Source organism: Lygodium microphyllum, unplaced genomic scaffold (genome assembly GCF_053477565.2).
Source record: "Lygodium microphyllum isolate KBCC unplaced genomic scaffold, Lygodium_microphyllum_v1.1.10 scaffold_379, whole genome shotgun sequence".
Taxonomy (NCBI): domain Eukaryota; kingdom Viridiplantae; phylum Streptophyta; class Polypodiopsida; order Schizaeales; family Lygodiaceae; genus Lygodium; species Lygodium microphyllum.
In genome coordinates this window covers 20,490-36,661 of record NW_028229845.1, presented here as the reverse complement: position 1 = coordinate 36,661, position 16,172 = coordinate 20,490, and the positions used below count along the sequence as shown (strand labels likewise).

Genomic DNA, 16,172 nt, shown 5'->3' with positions numbered 1-16,172 from the left:
AATTTCAATGACTACTGTTTAATTTTCCTCTTCTCGGATTTGGATAAAGTAGCTCCAATCTCTCTCGTAGATAAATAGTGCGTTATAGCAGCATACCAGGAGGGAATAGATACCGTGTCAATCTTAAACAATGTTTCCATGTCACTTCCTTCAACCAAGACCTCTTTTGGCTCTCTGAAATCCACAAGACATTCCACAATGCCCTGTAGCTTCGATGGCTTGCTCTTGATCTCATAATCAAAGTCTTGCAAAGTGATTAACCACTTTGCTAATGAGATCTTTTACCTGACTTTCATAAGTCATTAATCAGGAAGGGCTATGATTGATCAAACAAATGCCATATATCGTTATCTTCTTAAAAAAAGAACTTGAAAAAAATTTATACCAATGAATGCCAATGAAACAAAGGTGATCAAGAGGTTCATATACAAGAGGGAAACCAAAGATGTACGCATACGCACTCTAGCCAATGAGTACAGATGCAAAAGTTGAAATGCTTCCTCTTGAGCCTCAGAATCTCTAATGAAATCTCAAAAAGGTTTTTGCATTTCTCATCGGAATTCCAAGAATCTATGTTTACTAGCTTCACTGTTAACTAGCTTGATCTATCTACATGTTCCACTATAATCATGAACTAGTTATGCTAATTAGTTAGCTTACCATATCAACGTGCTCCATAATATTGGTTGAACCAATGAATAGGAAATACTAGTGGCTTTTAATGTAAACTATCTTAAAATGTCACATCTTCCTCTTCTATGGGGCAAAAAAGAACTACCAGGTGGAATGAATGGAAAATACTAGTGGCTTTAAATGTAAACTAGCTTGAAATATCTGCATCTTTCTTCTAATAAAAAGAATTACCTAGTGGCTCCTTGTTAAGAATAAAAGAACTAGCAGCAAGAATAAAAAGTTTTGGCCCCTAACTTGTTGGAGCAAGAATTCTGCATGAGCAACCCATTTCGAGCTCAGGGATTTATATTAAAAGCCTTATCATTGTTGGTAATTACAAGCAATGGGAATGAGATTAGTTAACATCTGCACAGATGCTGCATCGTGACTTGTACCCAAAATGTGTTTGCTTTCAATCACCTCAGTAGGATTGCAGTTTCTCTCCAAGAAGAGCATAGTGTAAAATTGTGGAGAATTCCCCTCTTACCTTTACGATTTGAATATGCATTCATTGAAAGGATTGGTACTATACAGAAGAGGCTTATTGATATCTCCTAATCACATCACCTGTTGTCCTTCTGGAGGCTATCCTCACCTTACTTTGTCCAATTTCTACAAGAGGAAAGAACCACCATTAGCAGACCTCCCTATGTTTCTCAAAACCTTTGACAACCTTAATTGCAACCAGTGAAAATGCCAACAGGATTACAACACTATCATGCAATAACCAAAGTTTCCACTTGAAAATCAGACATGACTTAAAGACATTTGACAACCAATTGCCAACAGGATTACACATTTACTTAACTAGGGATACTTTCATTAATAATTTATACAAGAAGCAACAGATTTCACCTGAAAATCAGACACCCATAAAAGGTAGCTACCATTCATGAACTGAGTTTGGGTGATTCACCCTTTCTACATCCAAACCCCTTCTGATGAGTACTTCCAAAACTAGAGGGATGTTGAATCTAACAAAAAAAGGAAATTACATTTCAAGGCTTACACAATCTCATTAACCTGACAAGTGGACCTGGACCCTCTGGGGAGGCCTGACTGACTAGTGTGGGGTTCCTCAATTATCTCCTCCATGCAGTCTTGTGTTTGACATGAGATTTCCACTTGTTCATCTGAGGTGGACGAGATGACTTCAGGGATGGCTTGTTCAGCTTCTCTTTGGGCTACTGAGAGCATGGCAGAAGAGCCTTAGAAAGATTTGACGGGTTCTATGCTGGGGATGAATAGATGCTATGAACAAGAGGTGGGGCAGTTCCCACGAGCACCACATGATTTCTGACCACCTCCCAGCCTTTCACTCGAACCCTTGGCTGGTAAAATCTCTGCCTAACAGTGAAGCAGCTTGCAAGCATACTACAGGACTGAGGTTACAATAATTGATCTATACTCAGGAGTTACTGAAGTACTGAGGGATGCCTCTCTGCTACAAGAGCTTACAGCTCGAGCAATACATGTTGCACCAAGGATTGATGATGGAGCTCTCAAATAGCATTCTTGGCTAGGGAGATTATGTGCTGCGAGTTTCAACCTCATCCAATATGGTAATGAAAGCAATAGCATGGGCTTGTCTAGTGGAGGTGATGAAGTGTGCCAGATATAAGGGCTTTTCCAGCACCATGATGTGTTGGAGTGTGTAGGTAGAAGATTTGGCAACATGGATGGGTGCTGGAGAGTATGGAAAAGTTCTTGGCCATGAAAACATCACTGCAGCTGCATTACGTGATTCATTCAGCCCAGCAGCCAATAGCATGTTGTCCACATAAAGAATAAAGATCCACAGATCCTTGCCATCCTTGCAAAAGTACAGCATGCTCTCTACAAGTGAATTGCAAAAACCAAGAGCAATCAAGTGAGCATACATCTTCACACGCCATGCCCAAGGTGCCTGCTTCAATTCATACAAGACCTTATGCAAAGACACACATTGTGTTGAGCCACTTAGAGATTGCCACCGATTAATCATATTTTGGTTGCACTTTTCTCACTCTCGAAACAGTCCCAAAAAGAACAATTTCATTAACTATGTGAATCTAGAGCTTTGGTAGGACAACTGGCTCCAAAAGTTCAATAAAAGGGAACCATTACTCATTGTCACTTTCATCCCTCATTCTCCCACATCAGTGCCAGCTATCCTACCATTCTGCTGCCTACATCATCATTGGCATCACTATTATTATCATCTCCAACTGACACCCTGCTGTCCTCATAAGTTGTGCTGCTGCCTGCAGCCTGCTCTTGGCATCTTGCAGCCATTTCCAGCCCTCTCTCTGACATCGCCACTCTTTTCCAGCCATTGCTATCACATGAGATAGCTGCATTTTCATCTTCTTCTCCCCTGATGCTCATTATTATCAGCACTGCAGCTGTCATCATCACTTCATGCTGCTGCATTTTCATTCCCAGCTTGCTACTGCTCCTGAGCCACACTCTGACTGCTGCATTTTGACCACTTCAGGCTTCTCCTCTGCCAGCGGTTGACTCTGATAGCTGCATTTTGCTGCTGGGCTGCTTTTCATTGACAAGTCTGCCGTGTTTTGCTGCTGATCATCATCTCTCAGCCTCCCTGTCCCTCCACATTAAAAGTCCTGCCATGTTTTGCTGCTGATCACCATCTCTCAGCCTCACCGTCACTCTCCACATTAAAAGTCCTGTGTTTCAGCGCTCCTCAGCCTCACCGTCCCTCTGCACATTAGAAGTTCTGTGTTTTGGCTCTCCTCTTGCTTACGCAATTACCTGGCAGCTTGTCCTCATCATTGACGTTGAGCATTGGTGGTCTGCTGCAGTTCAAATCCATTCTAGAAGATGACACTCGTCCTCAGCCTGCTCCCACGAGAGAGAGTGGTTGTTGGACAACCCTTTACTCCTTGAGCATTTGTTACATAGTTGTCAGGTACGAAAGGTACGATATGGTACGGTATGATAAAATACGGTACTAAATGGTACCTTAAGATTTTATAAGGTACGGTACGATATTAGTACGACAAAAAAATAACTTGATTATTTTGGACAAAAGATAATAGAATAGATATTTCAAGTCTAAATAGCAATGCTATTAGAGTATATAAGATAAGTACTTGAGGGTAACATGTGAAGGCCCAAAACCTAATGCCGAATGCGCAACATGCGCTACTGCTACCTACAACTTATAACTACATAGATGGGAGTGGATACATCATGCATGCATGATCATACAAATAAGAGAAGTGTGGGCTTGAGAGAGAGAAGGTTGAGAGAAATTGTTTGAATCTCCAATAACCTAATCTCATGGGAGAATCATATTAATATAAGAAGCATTTAGCTCGTCCCAAAGTGCAGTTCGAATGGGAAAGATGCATCCATTAAGTTGGTACCTTATGGTACTAATACATAAGGTACGGTACCTTAAGTATAGCATAGTATCAAACCTTTTGTACGTGGTACTAGTGCAACTAGAGAGAGAAAGAGGCTAGAGAGAGAGAGAGAGAGAGAGAGAGAGAGAGAGGCTTGGGAGAGAAATAAGAAAGAAAGAAGAAAAAAAAAAGAAAGAAAAAAAGAAAGTTGTAGACTTAAAGTAGAGTGGCCAAAAAGTGCCCATTTTTTTGTACTAAATCGTATGGATACGTACCGTAGCGTACCGTACGAATCGTACCGTATGGATCAGTCCGTACTACGTACGGAGACAACCCTGATTTGTTATATCGCACTTTGTATTGAGTTTTCAGCATTTATTCATTTCCTTCTTCATTGGTACTTCTTTTAACGTATCCTTGCATGCTATTAGAGCTAGTGCAAATAAAAGAACTACTCTAAACATTGGGCTTGAGTGAGAGACATGCAATGACACATGATCTCAGTCACCACCACCCTTAAAGCATCTTCTACATCCTTGGACATCTAGATTGTTGCTAGTAGCATTGGTCATAGTAGTCATAGCTTGACTTAGTGTGAATGCAATAGGGGCGCTTTAGGGTTAGGGCAATTGGATCCTATTTACAAGACTCAAGGCTCATTGTGCACATCATTGCGATTACCACTCATTGACTTTAGGCTTGTTGGCCAATGTGTCTATACATTAGGACAATGTGGGATGGCGATATGAGACACTAGCTCTTGGAACATGGTTATGATCTAGTATGCCACTAGCCCCAGCCTCTAAGGTGAGCATATTTGGCTCTATGATTTGGAGGTGAGTTAGATGTCCATCCCCTTTATGTTCTATGTAGTATGTGATGGGTATATGTCTCATGTGTAGGTTAGATCCTAGGGGGATGTTTCATTAGTATCAAAGTGCAGGACAAGATAACATGCACATGTAGGCCATCTCATGGGCTATGTGTTGATACCCTTTGGTCCATACTGCAAGCTCCCTACACATTTGAATTGTCATTAAATGTACTTGTTTCCCCTAGTGTCCTAGACCCTAAGTGACAATAGGGTTAGGGTTTCATATGATGGATAAGCTATTTAGGGTTAGGTTTTATTATAAAAAGACACTTAATATTGCATTATTCATTGTGATTGTCTTGAGCATTGTACTCTCTCTAATTCATTAATACACCACTCTCATTTTGTGATTGAGTTATTGTGCATCAATTTAATTCCTGCATTATCTTTCATTCCCTCTCAATTAATAGTGCAATTACTTCACACCTAGACCAATAGTGGTATTAGGGCTACTTACCTCCATTGCCATCACTATCGCTTGTGACCATTTGCCACCAGCCATTGCCATTGAGCCACTAACAGTAATGGCTGCCCTACAAGCCATTGCTGCAACACTGATTGAAGTCTTCTTGGCAACTGCACCCCGTGCCACCATATTTGCTTGCCCACTTCATGGGACACTTTTCCCTCGTTGCCTTAAGTTATGCCCCTTGCCATAACCGCTGTTAGTACAGCCTCTGTAATCATCTACAACTTGCACAGTTCCCACAGTTCTTGGGTTTCTTCATTGTTCTCTTCAGAACAACAATCTTGCCTCATCCTGTGCAAACCTATCCAAACCTGCTCGCAAACAACGCCAACATTGTGCAAGATTTGGCATTTTTTGGGGACATTTGCCACCATCCAAGTATAAATGTTGCAATGATTCTTTGAAATTTTCTTCAATTTCTCAGTAAAATTAGGGCTTTTACCATTCTAGCTTAATTTCACTCGAATTTCTTTGGAAAGTTTGAAGCTTTTTTTGGAATTCGGTAAATTAATCAAAATCAAGGTTTAATTCAGCTTCAGGCACTATGTTCAGCTTCAATTAGGTAAATATATCATCCTATTTCTTTAATTTCTCTTCAATTTTCGAAAAAAAAATTGGGGCTTTTCCCTAATTTCCCTTTGAGGCACTTCAAATTTGGGGCTTTTGCGTCAAATCACTTTCTTCAGCCTCAATATGTAGATGGCTAGGCATAGGCAGCCTTTAACCCCCAACAACCTCCCACTTAAAGATAGATATGCTTGAATATGAAGAAAAACCAAAATATTCAGCTTGCTGGCCCTACTTTTTCCTTGACATTGAAGAAAAAATCCATTCTTTGGGTGCATTTATTGGGCAAATATTCTAAGATTCTACTATTGTTCGCATTATCAAAGCATTTTCAGCCATTAACACTTCATTTCAGCATATTGCTTATTACCACCTTGTTCCATAATATTTATTTCACAAAATTATTATTTTCAGCATATTTTTCTCTCTCTTTATTCATTTCACATTATTTAACTCCACTAAAGCCACCAACAACTGTTATATCAATAGTCATCATTACTCAAGGATTAATTCTCTTTCTTTGGAAATTATTATTTTATTGCTGATTTGCACTTATGACTAGCAATAACAATGATTTTTATTGGGTGAACTTGGTGCCAAAGACAAGCTCGACAACACAAACTATCCTATGTGGACATATATGATGCGACATATTCTATAGTAAAGAATTTATGGAATATTGTGAATGGCACCTCCAACTTCAGGATAGCCAGTAACTTCTTCCTTCGGCTGCCCACACAGAAGCCTCCGCTCGCAAAGAACAAGGTAATATTCTTGCATATTCATTAGTGGCTATGGCATGCAACAAAGAAGCTTTTTCAATTGATCATCGGGTGGAAGCAATGAAGGAAAAAATTGATTCCATCCATTTGAATGAAACTCAGGAGCTACATGACTTGCCTCTCAGTAAACACGTAATAGGTACCAAACAGGTTTTTAAAGTTCATTTTTTAAGGAATCCACAAAGCCCGCCTAGTTGCTAAGGGCTATGCACAACAACACAAAATCAAGTTGGAGGAGACCTTTGCTCCTACATCTCACATCACTACCATCAAGTGTATTATTACCCTTGCTGTCCACTTTCATTGGGAAGTGCATCAATTGGACATCAAGACAACATTTCTCCATGGGTACCTCACTAAATAGGTATCTATTTCACAACCTCTAGGATTTGAGGTCAAAGTTCAAGCACAAAGTTTGTCATCTCAAGTTGGCTTTGTATGATTTAAAGTAGGCTTAACGGGCTTGATATGCCTATACACATTCTCATATGTTGCATCTTGGCTTCCAAAATAGCCCTAGAAAGGCTACTCTCTGCATACAACATCAAGGGTATGATTTTAACATTCTTGTACTTCATGTTGATGATATGCTTATCACTCGGACGATGCTAGTCAAATTGCAACATTTAAGCCTGATTTACAATAAACTCTTGCCATGACAAATCTTTGTCTACTTCACTATTACTTGGGTATCCAATTTGCCACCATTAAGGGGGGCACCATCGTGACACAATCCAAGTATATTGGATAGCTTCTTCATTGCTTTAGATTCAAGGACTACAAGCCCGTACTACTCCCTTGGAGCTTAGTTTCAAATTCACTTCTAATGACGGTAGCAACTCCTTAACCCTACTTTATATCAATAGGTTGTTGAATGCTTGATTTATCTATGTCACACGAGGCCTGATCTTTAGTTTGCTATCTCCCAATTTAGCAGGTTCATGAACAGCCCTTTAGTACTACATTGGCCAGGAATGAAGCATATCTTTTGATATCTTAAAGGCATCTAGGATCTAGGCCTTTTTAACAAGGCTAATTCTTTGCTCACTCTTTGCATGGATATTCAACGATTGGGCTGGAATTTCAAATTCTCCTCTCTCTCATAGTGGCAACTACTTCTTCTTGGGTACATCTTTTGTTTCTTGGTTCAACAAGACCAATAGTAAGGCTGAGTATAGAGCAGCATTCACGGATACTTCCAATTGTGATGTTGAGCACAAAGTATCGTTCACGACTACACTTAAGTATATTTGGCTCTACAAGTTACTTGTAGATCTCCATTCGCACCAGACGGCTCCAAGACCTATCTACACTAATAGCCAAAGTGCTTTATATTGCATGGAACCTAGTGTTCCATGCTTGCACAAAGCATATTGAAGTTCATTACCATTATGTTTGAGAGCAGTTGCAGCTGGAGATATAGAGCTGTCTTGCATACCCACTAGAGACCACTTGGCAAATCTTTTCACAAAGGCTCTTCCTCAACTAAAGTTCCAGGCTTTTCCACAAGCCTTGAACGTGATTCCATTTGTTCCATAATCTATCATATACTCTACACTATCCTAGGTTGCTATACCACTTGGATGAACTTATGCAATTATAACCTTATATCTCATTCTTATTTTTTCTAAGATTTTGTTGTTGTTCATAGATCAATCTACCCATTCCATAGAGAGGACTTTGTAGACATCTCATGGACTACGTGTTGATCCTTTTGATCCAAGATCTGGGCTCCCTAGGCATTTGAACTATCATTAATCGCAATTGTTATCCCTAGTGTCCTAGATCCTAAGTGACCCATAGGTTAGGGTTTCATCTAATGGTTGAGCCATTCAAGGTTAGGTTTTATTATAAAAAGACACTTAGTGTATCCCTAGCACATAAGTGTGGCATTATTCATTGGGATTACCTTAAGCATCATACTCTCTCTTATCCATTAATACATCACCTCTCATTTTTTGATTCAAATATAATGCATCGATTAATTCTCATATTATCTTTCATTCTCTATCAATTAATTGCGCGATTACTTCACACCTGGACCAACAACACAAAGCCATTGTGCGCTCATAGGGCCAAGCTGGTCCGTGCCTAATAGGTACACTTTTGTCTCAAATAGGGTGACATGGGATGCTACTAGTTGTGTCATGTCTCATGTGTAAGTGGGAGCCTAGAGTATGTTTCATTGGTATCAAAGCATAGGATGGTATGGAATGCTACTAGCAAGAGGGTGTGGAACGCTTTTATCTCGAATAGGGCGGCTCCTAGCGAGAGGGGTATCCATAGATGACATGTCTTGCGAGTAGTGGATACGACAAGGTGTCACGAGGACATGAAATTTTATTGTTTTGCTTAGCATTTGATTAAAACTTAATCAAATGTGCTAATGTGACTTGCACAGTTGGTCTATACCAATTTATTGGCCACTAATGTCAATGGTGGCATTAGAGACTAGGTATTAATTAATTATTAATATTGGTCTAAGGGATAATAGCTGCTCATGGCCTTAATGAGCATGGTGCCTTTATATGAAAACACCAAAACATTGTAAACATTCCTTTGGTGCATATCTAATCATCCATCGCATAATATTGTGCATCCATATTTCATCCATGTCTCCTTCAAGGGCTCCAATTGAGGCTCAATGGATGCTTTCTCATTTCGAAGCTCCCATGTGCATAATGCATCTACACATGGACCTTCCCACTCACACCCTATACGGCTTACTGCCTTGACTATCTTCTTCCATTGATGTGTAGTAGCCACATTGAAAGGAATAGCACACAATAAATAAGCGTGTGAGTTTCCTAGTTGCCTCCACATTGCTGAAATCTTGCATGGACACTTACACCATGTAAGGAGCCCTTTTGCCCACCACCACTAGAAGATGGCAACAGAATTCTTTTTGCACTTGGATCCGATACGGATATGGATGCACTTCTTTTTGACGGGCCACTAGCACCTCCAATTTGGATAGCACCACTAGGCCCACTAGCCTCTCTTTGCTCCACTTGTGCTTCATTAGCCCGATGTGGTATTGCATGCGAGAATTTATTCTCTTTTAGCTCAATACCCATACGCTTTCAGCGCCAAAGATAGAGACTTACTGTTACTTCTGCCGGCACATTTCCACAAGGCCCGATGTCTTTGTTGGGAACGCATGCCAAGTGGTCTTTCACGTGTGTTATGCTCCCCGATTTCTCCAATCCACAATAGTTGCACCACAACTTATTTGATCCGCCGAAGCCCGTATCCCTTGATTGGAGTAACGTGCCTCCAATATGGGTTCGGCACCATGATATGATGATTAGCCTTTAGATAATGGATTAAAGAAGAAGAAGAAGAAAAAGGAGGAGGAGGAGGAGGAGAGGGAGAGCAAGACAAAGACGAAGACGAAGACAAAGAGAACGAGAAGGACGAAGATGATGACGAAGAAGAAAAAAAAGAAGAAAAAGAAGAAAAAGAGGAGGAAGAGGAGGAAGAGGAGTAGGAGGAGAAAGAGGAGGCGAGAACTAGAGATCCAAGGAGCAGGCGGCGAGAGCTGGAGTGTGCCACGTGAGTCAAGAAGCCTAGAACGACTCAAATCGCGATCCGGCACGTGCCATGAAGACATGTATTTTTGAAACCTCACGTAACATGCGGATTAATTTTTAATCACATGATTAAGTAAATGATGCACATGTGAGGTGCAACTGGGTTAAAGTAAATTCACGAGCCCGGAACTCGAAGAAATCACAAGATGTCAAAGGCAAAAGTTGTTATAAGTTATACCGCACAGGTACTTGGTGGTATCTGGTGCTAGTTGTTGGCCTAGGTCATCCATTTGGCCATAAGTGTCAATTGGTGGCACTAGAGAAGTGGTATTTAATGGTACCTAACGCCAATCTGATGGTCAAAGATGGCGCAGAGACACTCGGGAATGGAAGTTGCCTAGCCACTTTAATTATTGGACAATCAAATTATTTTTCACAGTACCGAAATAATTATTAGATTAATTTTCAGTAAAAACCATTTGGGAAGACTGCCACTTGTGAAAAATGCCCATGCGAGACTAAAAAACGTATTTTAGAGGTTGGAGAGAGGCATTTCCATAAATTCAGCTTGCAAGAGAGAGAGAGGAGAGGCTGCTGGTCTGATTTGCAGCCATTGGAGGATCTTCTGAGGCAGCCAGGGGCAAAAGAAGACCAATCAACAGAAAGCGAAAGCACCTACAGGCTGCTGAGGCAGGGCAACAGCAGTAAATGATTGATTTTCTTCAATTCTTTGCATCTACATGCTGTTATGGCAAGGCAGCAACTGCACTTGACTGATTTTCAATCATTCTTCGCAACAAAACTCTGAATTTTCTCTCTCTACAGCTTTCCCTATCATCTCCCAGCCATTTCACAGCCTTGCTCCGAAGATCTCACCATTCGGATTCTTGGAGACTGAGAAATTGCAAATTTCTCTGTTATAATCCCTAATTCACAGCAGAAATTAGGGTTTAACAGTAGCCTTGGGAAGTGTGCCAAAAATTGGAAGCTCCAAGACTTGGATTCAACAAGGCAGAATATGAATTTCAGCTGAATTCAAGTGGAGGACTAGCAAGCCATTGATTTTGGGGCATTTCCATCGTCTATGAAGTGGGTGAAGGCCAATTGAGTACCCGAATCAAGGGGCAAAATAGATTGAAGACTTGCTGGTCACTTTGGACAGCAAGGGGAGTTAAAATACCGAAAGGGATTGGGAAAATCCCATTGTAAGTCAACTTTTTCTTCAATAAAGCTAAAGAAATACCGAAAGGGGCACCAATTTTGGGGCCAATCGGGTGTGCATTGTCCAAGATCAATAGGTAAATTTGTATTTTCAAATTTGCATTTATTGTTTGCTGCTGTAATTAAGTTGTAATCAGGGATTTACCACCCTATCCGAGGAGGAAGGTTGGTTTCAATGCGCTAGATAACCAGCATCGTAACGGGCCGCAGGATCGTGAAGCGACAATCTGCCGTTTCCATTCTGGTCCGAAACGACTGGTCCATTTTGGCAGCTCCGAAACAACGTTTCGGGATACGATGGTCTTTAAGAAGGGGTAATACATAACATCTTTTGGTTTGGAAGTAATGAGGAAGATAGATATTTCTTTGAAAACTCCAAACAAGGTAAAAAAAGAAGCAATAACTTGCAAGTATCTTCTCTCTTCCTTTTCCTTCAAATACTTTTGTTTCTCATGGTCATACTGTAGTAGGTACATCTCATTTTGTCAGATTTAATGGACCAAAAAAACCCATGATATTTCACACATCTGCACCCATCACAAATCCATTTGGGCTCCCACCCATCCCTCCCTCATCTTCTATTGCACGTTCCTTTTAGTCTCCATTAAGTGCACCTATGTTTCCACCAAACACCACACCAAGGGATCCACCATCATGCACAACTTTTAGGACTCCTTTCTCCTATTCGGGTGGTGTAATTGTGATGGGAGATCATCCTTCCACGCACACACTTTCGAGTTTTCCCCCTCCAAGGCATTCTTCGAGTGTGAATCATTTGATACCACAGTTTGCCTCTATGGCTTTACCTAATGGACCACTTGGTCATTCTATTGTGCTCCAACCGACTCTTAGACAGGGCTATCATGTCCCAATGCCTCCACCTACACCTTTGACACCTCACGAAAACACTTTTGTTCTAGTGCCTCCATAACAATCGGCACTAATTGGACTTCAACAACCTAATTTTGCTTACCCTACTTCTTATCCCCCCCTTATCCTCCACCATCTTATCCACCACCACATCACACTTATCCACCTCCACCAACACCTCATGATTCTAGCTTCTCATCTGCCAAAAACTCATTCAATGACAAGATTCATTTTAACGGATCTAACTACACCACTTGGTCTAATTTGATGAGGCATGTCTTAGACTCCTAGAACCTATGGGATCTTACGCAGGATTTGAAAACCCAACCCAATTCTGCACTTGTTCCATATGAGGTTCTCCACTCATGGAAGGCTCATAATGCCTCCGCTATAGTTGAGTTGATGCAGGGCTTACTACTTGAATTTCATTCTCACCTTCAACATTTCAACTTAGTCTCAAAGCGTTAGGCACACTTGACTGACCGCTATGTGGCTCGAGATAGGACCCGTCGCATTAATCTTAACCATGAGCTTCAGATTTTCACCATTAATGATAAGGATGACCTTAAGGTCAAGATGTATGAGTATCACTGACTCCTTGCTAAGTTCTCTACCATGGGGGCTCCTAAGTTCCCCGATGACCACGTTGCGTTGTTAACAAGTTGCCAAGGAAATACTTTAACTTTGTGCAACATGTCATCTCGCAGCCTACTATGCCCACATTCTATGAATTTGAGTGTTAATCCTTACATTATGCTAGGATGTTCGATCAACTTTATGGGGCATCTCTTGTAGCGGAGGCTCTTGTTGCCACTTCTCAAAAGGGGTAACAAGGGAAGGGTAAAAAACCTCAGATTTCCACTCACATCTCATCTAGTGAGACCCAAGGGAATAACCAATCCTCTCTTAAACTACAGTGGCCAAATGTACCTAAGAAGAATAAGCATTGTTAACATTGTTAGAAGGCTGGCCATTTTGACAACGAGTGTCGATCAAGGGCAAGAGGCACATAGCCAAAATCCAAGTCTCAGACCCCTGCACCCCAGCAAGGTAACCCTCAGAAAGGGAAACACGGTGGTGGCAACCAATCTCAAGGGCAATGGAAAGCTCAATCTCACACTACCACCGATCAAACATCATGGTCGATAATGTTCTCAACGCCAAAGGACTTGTCTGATTGGTTTGCAGAGGCCCACATCGTCTCTTTAGAGGCATCAGATGCGAGTCTCGTCCATATCTGTAAGTTGTCTTTTGAGAAGACGATCGCAAAGGCCCACTTGTCACAGCCGAGCACTTTTGCTCCTACTTGGATTGTGGACAGTAGAGATACTCATCACATGACCCCTATAGATGACATTTTTCTCACCAAGCATCCTACAACTAGGAGAGTCAAAGTAGAGAACAACTCCTCAGTCAAGATTCAGGCTTGTGGTCACATTGAGTTTTGTCACTAATGAGAGCCAAGATCGCACTATGATGGATGACGTTTATCATGTCCCCCAACTTGGGGTGAACCTATTGTCTGTTCAATAGCTTTGTCGATTGGGGTGAGTTGTCTTCTTTACATCAACTGCACTCCAAGTCATTGATGACAAGACTGGTTTAGTCGTTGCTCGCAACAAGGCACATCCTAATGGACTTTATCAAATGATGCACTTTCTTACCGTACTGACAACTAAAAACTCGGATGTCTATCGCTTCTAGGCTTTAGCCACTGCATGGGAGCCTTCAAGTAGTACTGAGCGTCTCTAGCATTACTGCTTAGAACATCTTGGATAAGATTCTCTTTATGAGTTGTCACGTCACCAGATGGTTGATGGCATTCTCCGCTTGAAGCTATCTCGAGAGGTCTGTAAAGCATATCAGCTTGGTAAGTAGCATCGTATCCCATTCCAATAGCACTCCACTCATAGAGCTGAAGCTCCGTTGAGATAGATTCACGTTGATCATTGTGTCCCGACAGCCACTGCTACCTTAAATGGTGTGCTTTACTTCTTTTTGATAGTGGATGATTTCTCTCGATACATGTGGGTTTACTTTCTCAAGCACAAGTCTGATGCTTTCACATATTTCAATGCTTGGGTACTGCTAGTTTATAACCAGACTTGACATTGTATACATACCATGAGGAGTGATAGCGGTGCCAAGTATCTCCCATAAGTTTTTGAGTTTCTACAAAAGCATGGCATTTCTCGCCAACTCACCTCCACCAACTTCCCTTCCCAGAATTAAGTCATAGGGCATAGGAACTAGACAGTTTTGAACATGGCACACTCTATATTAGTCGCAACAAAGCTTCCCGATCGTCTATGTGTTAAGGTTGTTAGCACTACAATATACATCCTCAACCGATGTCCAACCGCGGCAGTCCCTCAATGGACTCCCTACCAAGCTTTCTTTAGCGAGAGGCCTATTGTTTCTCACTCTAGAGTCTTCGGGAGTTGTACATACATGCACACCTGACAACAAGATAGAAAACGTTACTCCTCGAGCTGTTCTATAGATCTTTGTAGGTTATTCTTCTGAAGTGAAAGCCTATCATTTGCTTGATCCTCAAACTAACAAGGTGACCGTTAGGAGGAATGACGTCTTTGATGAGAGGGACATATTGCAATCTCATGCACCGGACTCTGACTCCTTACCTCAGCCCACATCATCAAACATTCTGCCTTCAGAGCTAGGTCTATTGCCCGCTCCTGACCTTCCTACGGATTCTTCCGCTCCTAGACCCCCTTGGCCAGACGCCTCACCTTGCTAGTACCAGCAGACTATGCGGGATTCGAGATCCTTCTACCAGATTGCTCTCTGAAGGGCCCTTGAAGATCTACTCGGCTTGCCTCTCAAGATTCATATGCTTCAACCTTTATGGCTGATTACATTGCACATCCCAAGCAAGAGGCTCTCTAGGACCCTTGATGGCATGAAGCCATGGAGAAGAAACTGGATAGTATTGACCGGAATGAGACTTGGACCTTGGTGGATCATCCTAGTCACAAGAAGGTTATTGAGACGAAGTGGAGTTTTTGGACCAAGCCAAAGGCTAATGGGACTCTAAACAAGTAGAAGACTCGCCGTGTAGTATAAGGTTTTCGTCAGAAGCAAGGTATTGATTATGAGGAGACCTTCGCACCCACTGCTTGAATGACAACTTTTTGTCTGCTAGTTGCGCTTGCCGCTCACCACGATTGGCCGCTATACCAAATGGATGTCAAGAGCGCCTTTCTGAATGGTTATTTGGAGGAGGAACCCAGGTTTCCATCTGAAACCGTTTGGATTAAGTGTTTTGTTTGTGGAAAGCTCTTTATGGGCTAAAGCAAGCTCCGAGGTCTTGGTTCTAGAGGATGGACGAGTTCTTACAAACTCATGGATACAATTCAAATCCCTATAATCCAAATCTCTATGTATGTGAAGGGGAGCAAAAATGCCGAGGTGCTATGCACAACGAGAATGGAGTGCGAGAATGGAGTGTGTTCAACAATAAAAAGTGCAAATAGAAAGTACACACAAAGAATAAAAGAATGTATTTATACTTGGGGTACAGTACACATACACCTACAAGGGTGCAGTCACATGTACAAGTAAATATATACACGGGAAGTGTAGCAAAAGGCCTTTACACCCAACAATCTCCCACTTAAAGGTCCTGAGCGAACCTTTAATCAACTCCCACTAGTCGAATGCAATGCTCGTGTTGAGCCTTTGCAAGACTCTTAGTGAGAACATCTGCAAGGTTATCTTATGTTTCGATCTTAGTTAGTGTGACTAGACCATCATCTAGAACCTATCTAATAAAGTTATACTGCATATCAATATGTTTGGTACGTCCATGAAACA

At 41.5% G+C, this 16,172-nt stretch overlaps 1 long non-coding RNA gene across 1 annotated transcript in view; it reads right to left on the bottom strand.

The window, feature by feature from the left end:
- Positions 1-506: 506 nt before the first annotated feature.
- The window catches only part of LOC148008101 (uncharacterized), a 34,824-nt gene continuing 19,158 nt past the window's right edge, over positions 507-16,172 (bottom strand). Inside the window, exon 3 of the long non-coding RNA XR_015690255.1 lies at positions 507-1,284. This is a non-coding gene — a long non-coding RNA (uncharacterized LOC148008101). The remainder of the gene's footprint in view (positions 1,285-16,172) is intronic.